Raw genomic sequence first — 10,781 nt, forward strand, 5'->3', positions numbered from 1 at the left:
CATATCATGTACCCCATTCCCACCCCTTTCCCAGTCCTTCACATCCACCCCTCACCTTTGTAGTGTTCCCCCCAAAGGATAATTAACAAAGAAATAATAAAGATAAGATAAAGATAAAAAAGAAGAAAAATACAAATAAGAATGTCAATTTCAATTAAAAACAAAAGGGCAAAGGAACAAACAAGTAAACAAACAAAATGAAAGAGGAAAAATAAAACACCTCACTCCTCCTTCTTTGCCTCTCCATCGCCTCATCATTTGTCTTAGTGGCACTGGGAGCTGTGGTGTATCATGCAGTAGACCCTTTTGTTCAAACAGCTTTACTTGCAAATGTTCATTGTGTAATGTGTTGCTGGTCAGGTTCAAGGCCTCTGGCTCCTGGCACACCATCAACACGGGACACTCACTGAAACTCCTCTCTGATGTCCTGCAGTTGCTCACAATCAGAGAGATCCATAGGACCAGTCCCCTCATGCATTCCAACAGGTCACAGATGAGGTAGATGTTGGGGAATGACAACTCAAAGCCCTGGATGTATACCTGGGTGGTAGTTACGTTGGTCAGTAGGGCAGCTGGGACCACTCCCCTCAGGTGGAGGGCAAAGCCAGCTCTTGCATGTCTGTGGTGAGGGGTGGAGCCAGCTTTCCCAAGTGTGTGTGGCCACTCTCCTGTGAGGGGCGGGACCAGTGAGGGGCGGGGTCAGCTCTCTGATGGTGGTGGTAGCTCTCTCCTGGCCAGTGAGGGATTGGGCCAGCTCAGTGAGGCTCTTGTACTTCAATGCATGATTCAACATATGGTTTGCATGGACCCTTATGCTAACACTGGCAATGGATATCAGCACAGACCACAGTTGTAGCAAGACCATGGACCCAGACATGGGCATCCGTAGCGGATTGGGCTGGATGTAACCATGGACCAAGGTGGCAGCATATGCCTCTCAGATTGTCAGGGACAAGCAGCAGCATGGTCCTTCGACTCCAACATGGCCCCAGGCGGTGTTAGAGACCCTGAGCAGTTGCACGCCTAGATGGCAACAGGATCCACAGACCACAACACAGACCCTGGCTGCAGCTCAGGCTGGAAGTCATCATGGCCTGAGGTGGCAGTGCAGATCACCCTGCTCTTCATGGTCCCATATAGCAAAATGATCCTCCGGCACCAACATGGTCTCAGGTGTTGGCCCAGCCCCCGGGTATCTGTAATGTTTTGGTGGTAACCTGAGTCAAGGAAATCGATGTGTACCTTGGCTATGGAGGGCCCTGATGACTCCATGGCCGCCGGTGGCAGTGCAGGCCACTCAGGTCAGCATAGCCTCAGCAGCTGCACGTCCCTAAGACTCCACCATGTTTGTTTTTTTTTTTTTTTTTTTTTTTTTTTACAAATTCTCTATATTAGTCTTTTGTTAGATATATAATGTATATTGTTGTCTTTAGGCTTGCCCATCTTCAGACAAAGAAACTATAACAGCTAAAACACCTCACGTATGTGGCCCAAGCTGGCCATGAACTTATAACTATCCTTCTTCTGCCTCTTTGGTATTACAGGCATTAGCCATAATATTTGCTCTGTATCCTGCAAGTTTGCAAAACTAATTAGTTAATTTATCAACCCATTTACTTAAGAACTCTAAGGATAAATGAGTTTGTAGGATTAATTACTCATTATTAATTTATTAACTCATATCTTTATTAATTATAAGAACTCTACTAATAAGTGCAGAAGTCATTTATTAATTCTAACTTGCTACATATCCCAGGTACTCCTAAAACTCATAATCTTCCTGTCTCAGCATCCTGAGTGCTAAAATCATAGGCATATACTACCATCTCTGACCATAACAAGCTCTTTCTTGGAGAAAAAGTTTCAAATTTCAGTTTAACAACTTTATCTTTTCTTTTCCTTCCTTTTCTTTTTGGTGTGTTTGTGCATATATGTTTATATGTGAGAAACACTCAGTATTTTCCTCAATTGTTCTCCACCTCATTTTCCTAGAGAAGATCTTTTGCTGCCCTTGCAGCTCACCAATTTGGCTTGGTTAGCTGGCCAACAAACCTCAGAGATCTTCCTGCCTATATCAGTATGAGGATTATGTGCACATACCACCATGCCTGGCTTTTCAGAAACAAAAACAAACAGCAACAACAACAACAAAAACCATGTAGGTTCTGAGGGATTGAATTCCACTCTTCATGCTTGTGTGACACCCTTAACCTGCTGAACCATCTCTCCAGACCCTAATTATTCTTTTTATGCCATGTGCGTTTGGTGTCAAATCTAAGAACTCTTTACCCAACTCTGGGCCACAAAATTCTTTTTTTTTTGTTTGTTTGGTTTTGTTTTTTTAGACAGCTTCTCTGTGTAGCTTTGGAGCCTGTCCTGGAACTTGCTCTGTAGACCAGACTGGCCTTGAATTCACAGAGATCTACCGGCCTTTGCCTCTTGACAAAATTATTTTCCTTTAAAAATGTTCTAGTTTACATTTTATAATTTACCCTGAGAGCCATTTTCAATTGGTATTTGTATAGGGTGTGAGACTTAGATCTGGTTTCAACTTTTACTGATGGTGATCAATCACTCCAATGCTACATATTGGAAAGGCTAGCTCTCCTACCTTAAATTAATTCTTTACATATTTCAAAAATCAGTTTAGGAAGCTGGGGCTATGGTGTGTGACTATAATCCCAGGTAACAAGGTGGTTGAGGCAGGACTGTGAATTTGAGTATATCACAAAATCCCATCTCAAAAAAAATATAAGAAGCTGGGCCTATTTGGGTGGATTTAGTTCTAGACGCTTAGCTTCACTGTTCCATGATGCATTGACTCATCCACACAGTCCTGATTACTATAGTTGTGTAATACCATGAAATCAGGGTACTGACAAAGTTGACAAAATTGTTCTAGTTTGTCTTCCTATTTAAAATTATGGGATACTCTCATCTATATACAAAACAGTTTTGCTCAATTTTCATATGGATTATATTGAAGTTTTATATAAATTTGGGGAGAAGCTGGTTCTTGTGTTGAATCTTCCAAATCTCTGAATAGTGTATGTCCTTACATTTACCAATAGATTTTTTTTTGAGGCAGATCTCACTGTATATTTCTGAGTAGACAGAACTCATTATATAGCCCAAGCTGGCTTTCCTTCTTTTTCTGCCTCTCTAGTGCTGGTTTTTCCAGGCATGAGCTGCTATAATATTTGTTCAGTATCCTGAAATTTTGCAGAATTCGTTTATTAATTCTAAGAATTTTTGTAGGTGCCTTAGGATGTTTTTATTTTTTAACTAGATTATCATATTGTCCACAAATAAGGACAGTTTTGTTTCCCCTATTCTGATCCTATTGCCTTTACTTCCATATCTTACATTATGTATGTAGTAGTCTTTTTATTAGTATGATGGGATACCTGAGGTAGGATAACTTTACAGAGAGTAGAAGTTCATTAAAGTCATACTTTTGGAGGCTGAAAACCCGAGATTAGCTTCTGATTGCTGCCTAATGGCAGATGGCATCATATTAGGAAAGAGTGCGAGGAGAGATTACTGGACAGGAAACCAGAGAGCTGGAAATTAAGAATTTGATAAAGCAAAGCGAAACAAAGAATCAGAATATTCATAAATTTTCCCTTTAATACCAAAACAAAGAACTCACTGTAAAAAGAGTTGTCCTCAGACCTCCATAGAGCTCCTTGACATGTACCCACCTGCACTTAAACACATTATACAAACACACAAACAATAATTTAAAACTAATCTAAAATCAGAGAACAAACCAAACAGAAGTGTCAGGTTAAAGAAAGGTAAGACCTTAAAGTTTCAGCAGCCTCCTCTCTCACACAGGCTGTCTTCTGCTGGGTGGGATAAGAATGCACTGATATCAAACCCCCAAGAAAAATATCAGGGTCCTTTCCTTCTCAATTCTTTTTTTTTTTTTTTTTTTTTTTTTTTTGGTTTTTTCGAGACAGGGTTTCTCTGTGTAGCTTTGCGCCTTTCCTGGAGCTCACTTGGTAGTCCAGGCTGGCCTCGAACTCACAGAGATCCGCCTGCCTCTGCCTCCCAAGTGCTGGGATTAAAGGCGTGCGCCACCACGCCCGGCTTCCTTCTCAATTCTTAAAACACATATGAGATAATTGCATGGACATCAGCAACCTCATAATTTACAAATTGAGGAGTCTCTGGAGAGAGGGAGCACCTGCCCCCTACAGGTATAAAAGTTATGAATACATAGCAGAGGTTCATGGGACATAGGAAAAAAATGAGCACTCCTAAAAGGAAGAGAGTTGTGTCAGATAACTGACCTTTGACTAGTCAGGGCTCAGCACCAACCTAAAAGTCAATAAAGGTGAAAAAATCCAAAGTCAATTCTCAGTTGGCATACTCCAATAGTGGACTTAGAAATAAGCACCTTTAAGATTTAGACATTTAAAACATTTGTTTTTGTCAATTATGTTCCCCCTTTTTCTTTTGGCTATCATTTATACTTTTGTATCATTTATACTTTACATTTTCAAGCCTTCTAGTTTTTATTCCTTTCCTTACATTTACCTAGTTTTGTTCACACATTTGTAATACGTGCTCCTATTATTATCTCTTCCTCTTTCCCCACTTCTTCCTAACATGCTTCCTCCTTTTCCTTCTTCACTTTCCTTTATTCAGCATTGCTTCTTCTTAGGTTCCTCCCACCCTACTCAGTTCATGTAGTTCATTTACTATAATACATTGACCCCCATTCAGTTTTAACTTAATTTCCTCCTTCTGTTTCTTTCTCCATAATTGCCAGATTTCTTGAAATGATTCTCATAGCCTCTTTGACTTAACCCATTGTCAGAAACTGTGTTTCAAAGACTGTAATTTCAAGTTTTCATTATATGACATCACTCGCTTATTTATTAAATAATTTTATTAATTCTTTGAGAATTTCATACAGTATATTTTGAACATATTCACCTCCTCAACTCCCCTTTCACTATACTTTTCAGCTCTCCCATCACTTCCCAAACAACCTTGAGATTAGGTTTTTTTGTTCTTTCTCTATTGAGTCCATTCATTTTTAAGATATATTAATTACACATCTTAATGGAATTCACTCCGTATTTCCATACCTTCCTCTAGTCTACACTAATCATGTCATATGGTTCTTTTTTCCAACTTAACACCTAATGTGGCACCTTTACTAGATGCTTAGAATTTCTGTTCTGTTTTCAGGTAGACTGTTATCGCATAAAGGAAAGAACTTAAGGATTTAATTGGACATCTTTGGGAGAGTTGCTTCATTACACTGCTTCTCCCTTTATCTTTAGGATACATTTTTGTATTTTAGGATTATGTTGGGACTGGTGTTTCTAGCTATAGGCTCAGGTCATTTTGAAGCCCCTAACCATCTTCTTTCATGCATATCTCTTGCAATTTTGGTGTGTCTTCATATGCCACAAAGGTGATCCAAGTATGACAAGTCATAGGCTGGAATGTCATTCTTTTTTTCTTTAATCACTTTTTTCTTTGATGTCTTAGTATTTTGTATTTTCAAGATAATGATGATGGGTATCATGTTTATGTAGATTTATCCTTTCTTTTGTGATGGCTTATATACTATTGAGATGGAATATCAGGAGTCAGGTAACTAAGTGACCAAAATTGCCTTCTGCTAACTTAGTGCTCATTTCTATTGGTATTTGATCACATACACATTTTTATGTATACATATATGTAAAGGAGTTGGTTATATGTATATTCATATACAAATAGACCTTAATACACTCACAAACCAATTTGTTTTGCCTGCAAATAGAGGTAAGTATCCAGAAGTGGCTGTTTTATTTGTTCTATAAGTCTACTGAATTATCTACTGAGTAATGAGCCTGCAGCAATTCACACTCTTGATGAGATTCCAAGGGAGCTTTTTGTTCCATTGTTCTCTGCCATCTTCAAGGGTGGGCTTAAGAATATGGTGAAAGCAATGGTGAAGGTTTGGCCCTTTATGTGTCTCCACATTGGATCATTAAGTACTCAGGAATTTCAGCAGGAACTCCTGAAAGCCATGCTCTAGAGTCTTCAGTTCCTACCTGTCCAGAACTCAGCTTCTAGGTAAGACTCTGTATAACAGAGATGTGGTAAGACACAGGAGGTTATGCCACAGCCTGCTACTCTTCCAAAGGTAGTATGCAAAAAGTGAAACAGTGAAAAAGACTATTGCTGTGGGATGGTCTGTATGTCAAATTGCTCTGATTGGTCAATAAATAAAACACTGATTGGCCAGTGGCTAGGCAGGAAGTATAGGCGAGACTAACAGAGAGGAGAATTAAGGGAACAGGAAGGGAAAGGGAGTCACTGCCAGCTGCCACCATGACAAACAGCATGTGAAGATGCCAGTAAGCCACGAGTCACGTGGCAAGGTATAGATTTATAGAAATGGATTAATTTAAGCTATAAGAACAGTTAGCAAGAAGCCTGCCATGGCCATACAGTTTGTAAGCAATATAAGTCTTTGTGTTTACTTGGTTGGGTCTGAGCGGCCGTTAGACTGGCGGTAGACAGAGATTTGTCCTGACTGTGGGTAAGGCAGGAAAACTCTATTTACAGAAGTAGGCACTGATGGTCCAGTGCTTGAGGTCACTTTGAGAACAAGTATCTTACAAGTTTGGGTATGGAATGTAAGTGATTGAGGGTACTGTTAATAAATTTGCATTATAGACATGAGTGTTAAGACTACACTTTTCAGCTCTCCCATCACTTCCCAACAATGTGTGCTGTTTACTGATAATTTTGTTCTGTTGTCCACTGCTGTTTCCTCAGTGGATGGGCATGAGAAGACACTGACCGCAATGGTAAAGGCTTGGCCCTTTTTTGTCTCCATGCTAGAAAATTAAGCATACAAGAAACATGGTGAACTGAAAGACATGCTTTATGGTCTTCAGGTGTTACTGCCAAGAACTCAGCTTTTCAGTAAGAATGTGTATAATAGGTATATGGCAAGATAGCAAAACACTATCCTGTAGCCTGTTTCAAGAGAGGACTGGATAATCTTCCACAGTTAGTTAATGGTGAAGGCTGAAAATCAATGTGAGGTGGTTGGTACGTCAGCTGAGGTTATCTTAAAAACTCTGATGTCTTACAGAGGGTTTTAATTTTGTAATAGAGGTGCTGAGGCTACTATTGATAGAGATACATAATAGAGATATTTCATAGAAGACAGGAATTGCAAGACTTGTGAGCATTAGTTGATCATAGAAAATAGTAAAGGATACGGTATTTGTGTAGGAAAGTTTTGCTGGTAGCTGGTATATAGAATGACAAAAAGAAAAAATAGATGATTTTGTCACTACGTGTTATCAGTGATCCTGCTTGGTTATATTAATTTTGGATACCGCTTAGTGTTCTGTGTTCTCTTTTCCTTGCAGGAGCTCTAAACTGAGGATCCTAGATTTAAGGCAGGATGTTGGCTGCAAGACCATCTGCCCAGAGAGCAGTACTAAGTCACTTGCCTGTTTTCACTCCTGCGCTTACTCTAAGCACTCTTATCTTGAAAATCGAAGGCCAGTGTAGTACAGCAAATTTGGAACCTGGGGCTCAGTCCTCCAAGCAGGCTATGGAATTATTAGTGAACCTTTCCCTTGATAGAACCTTAAGGGAAACTGAATTTTGGTTCTGCTTCTGAATAAAGTAGAGCAGAGCTCAGGCTCTTTGCACCTGTGCTACCAAGATTTGCAAATAGGTAAATTGTGTGATTGCAGAAACACCATACATCATCTGGATATGAAATGTATTGATCACTTGGCAGTTGATCATGTTTCTCTGAGTGAGGTCACCACCCTTCTGGCTCAGGTAGTACACCTGGACAGACTTTGTGTAAAATCACTGTAGATCTTTAAATGGGGAAGTCTTTCAAAATTTTATCTCTGAGCTTAGGCACATGGACCATCTCAATGAGCTCAACTTGTATTCTTTCTGCCTCACAGATCATCTTGAAAATGCCCTGAGGTAAGGGCATGCAATAGATACTGAGTTTCCAATAATAGCCTGTTTTTAAGAGGAGAGGAAATAATTCTCAGATATTCTTAAGTTTTCCATAGACCTTTCTCTTTCCATCTCAGCATAGGCTGTGCTGGGAGTTTAAAAACAGCTAGGGAAGGGTATGTTTCTGTAATTGAAGAGAAAAATCGGGTTACAAAAACCTTAGTCAGTTGAGCATGTGTGGGCACTGTGCTCATTCCAGAAGTATAAAGGTGAAAAGAACAATGCAGTCCTCCTCAGGCCATTGAGAGAAGAAGAGGAGGAACTGAGAGAAAGACTTCAGGTTGGGCAGAATTGCACATAGCCATCTACCCATACACAGTAATGTCAGAGCCATGACTGTAGAGGCTGTCACTTGGGGACTGGCCAAAGGGAGTTTCCAGTTGGTTGCTCCTCTGTCCTATCTCTTCTGAGCAGGTGAACTTGCTCCACCTTGGATTATATTGTAATTACTAAGTAGATAATATTTTCCACCAAGTTTTTCACACAACTGTATAACAATGTATTGTACACACTGTCAAGGTTAAAATAGTATTTGTCAGGGTGGTAAAGTGTCTTTCATAGACCCCCAAGTCTACTAAGTACGTGAAAGCTCACATCATTTGCTGCTCATGCAATCCATGTACAAAGTTGTTTGTTTCAGATTCATACATATAGTTTCCCTCTTCTTGTCCTCATTTTTCAGAAATACTTTTCTGTTTCCTCCCTGCAGAGTCCTACCAGCTAGTTTGGAATTCATACATCTACCATTCTGTGGACTTTCTTACAACTACTTCAAGTTTCTGTCTGAGTGCCCTCAAGCCAACCACTTAAAGCTCCTGAATATCAGCAACAACCCAATGAACTGGGAAGATAGTGAGCCCCTTTGTAACCTTTTGCAGAATAACTCTAGCACCTTGCAACAGCTGGCAATCAATCATTGCCTTTTAACAGACTCTACAATCTCTGTTCTCATCTCCGCACTAAGTCGCTGTTCTCAACTCCGAATCCTCAACTTTTCCTCCAATCCAATTACCATGACTATGCTAATGAGAATTCTTGAGCACTTAACATCCTTGGTGCAGCTTAAATATGTGTTTTGTCCTATCCCCGTGCATTGCTATGGGAGATGGCACTTTAAGGACAGTTTAGATTGACAGAAGCTTGCTGATGTGCAGGCAAGATTGAAAAGAATGCTACAAGAGGCAGAAAGGAACGACATGCATTGGATCAACTTCTCTGATTAAATTTACAGTCCAACACAGTTTCACATTGATATGTTCCCTTTAAGTATTAAATTTTTTCTTGATCCCATTGACTGACTATATAAGGTTATTATGTTGTAGCAAAATACAGTTAAAATATAAAAATGTAACTGATTTCTATAGAGAATAACTTAGAAGATGGAAGACTCTGAGAGTGTCTGTGAGTTTCTTGACTATTGTTCTTGATAGTACTTCATCCTACCTACTAAAGTTTTAGGTAGAAGTGTTGGAAAGACTACATCATGAAACACCACGCCCTTATCCTCACTGAGATTTACTTCTGGGCACTTGACTCCAGACATGACACTCTAATGTTTCCTGGATATGTTTTTGGAGGACAGGTAGTTATTGAAACTGATGCTTTTATCCCCTGAGTTGTATTAAGCTTCTCTATTAAGATGTTTTCAGTTGCTTATAGGAAACCATCTGGATTTAACAGTGAGAAAAAGAATCTGTGCCCATTATCCATTGAGTGGCTCAGTTTTTCTTTATTTCATACTCATTTACCAAGGATCTGTTTGTGATATTATTGTAGGCAGCAAGAATGAACAGACAAACAAGGTCCCTGTCTCAAGCCACTCAGAGGCTGAATGTTTCTGTGGTTTATCTATTCCTCCACCGTTCATTAGTGCATAGAAGAAAGTTGTTTTACACTCTTGGACCCCAATTTATCTTCCTTGTTCTTGTTACATGGTCTGTTCAATGCAAAGTGAACTCTATGATGTTGAATCTCTTCTCAACAGTTCATGGATTCAATGCTACCATCGTGGAGGCTTTCTCAAATATCTACTTGATGTCTGCCTTTAGTCATTGTGCAAAATGCCTGACATAATGGACTAGTAAGGAACTTGGTTTCCCTGCTTTAGATGTTTCACCATGCTTGTTTAGTTGCACTGCTTTGGAACTTCAGCAAGGCAGAACATGGTAAAGAGCTTGTGGCCGAGGGAGATCCTTCCAATTCATGAGGCCAGGAAGCAGAGAGAGCAGGAGCCTGCGTCCCTCTTCAGCCTTCAGGGGTGGGACTACACTGATATGCCTCCTTAAACTAGCCTGCTCTAAAGTTTCTACCACCTGCCCTGGGAAATGTTCTTGAACTACCCTATTCAAAATTTTTACCCACCTGCCATGGAGCCATCAGCTTGAGACCACCTTTTATGGTATTAGCTTGGGAAGACATGATTCTGTTTGAACATTCTGCTGTTTCTTTTCTGTTAAAGTTGCCACAATTGCTATAATACTGTGTTGCAAATATGTACATGGAGTCCTTTATATTTGATACTCCAAAATGTGATTACCATACATAGAAAAGCATGTTTGTTCAAGATATAGTATGAAAAAAACATATAAAACCAATTAATTAGTAATATATTTATGTTATGAATGTGTTGAAATGGGAATACACTGCATTGCGAGGACATAGCAAAAGTGAATAAAATTTGGTTTGTTCCTGTCATGTGCCGAAATGTCAACACCACTGCATTTTAATTACTTACTAAGGAAATGAAACAAAAATAACCATTTATGCAG

At 39.6% G+C, this 10,781-nt stretch overlaps 1 pseudogene; it reads left to right on the top strand.

Moving 5' to 3' along the window:
- Positions 1-1,027: 1,027 nt before the first annotated feature.
- LOC102922636 (melanoma antigen preferentially expressed in tumors-like) lies at positions 1,028-9,945 on the top strand (annotated as a pseudogene).
- Positions 9,946-10,781: the final 836 nt, after the last annotated feature.

Source organism: Peromyscus maniculatus, chromosome X, assembly GCF_049852395.1.
Source record: "Peromyscus maniculatus bairdii isolate BWxNUB_F1_BW_parent chromosome X, HU_Pman_BW_mat_3.1, whole genome shotgun sequence".
Lineage (NCBI taxonomy): Eukaryota > Metazoa > Chordata > Mammalia > Rodentia > Cricetidae > Peromyscus > Peromyscus maniculatus.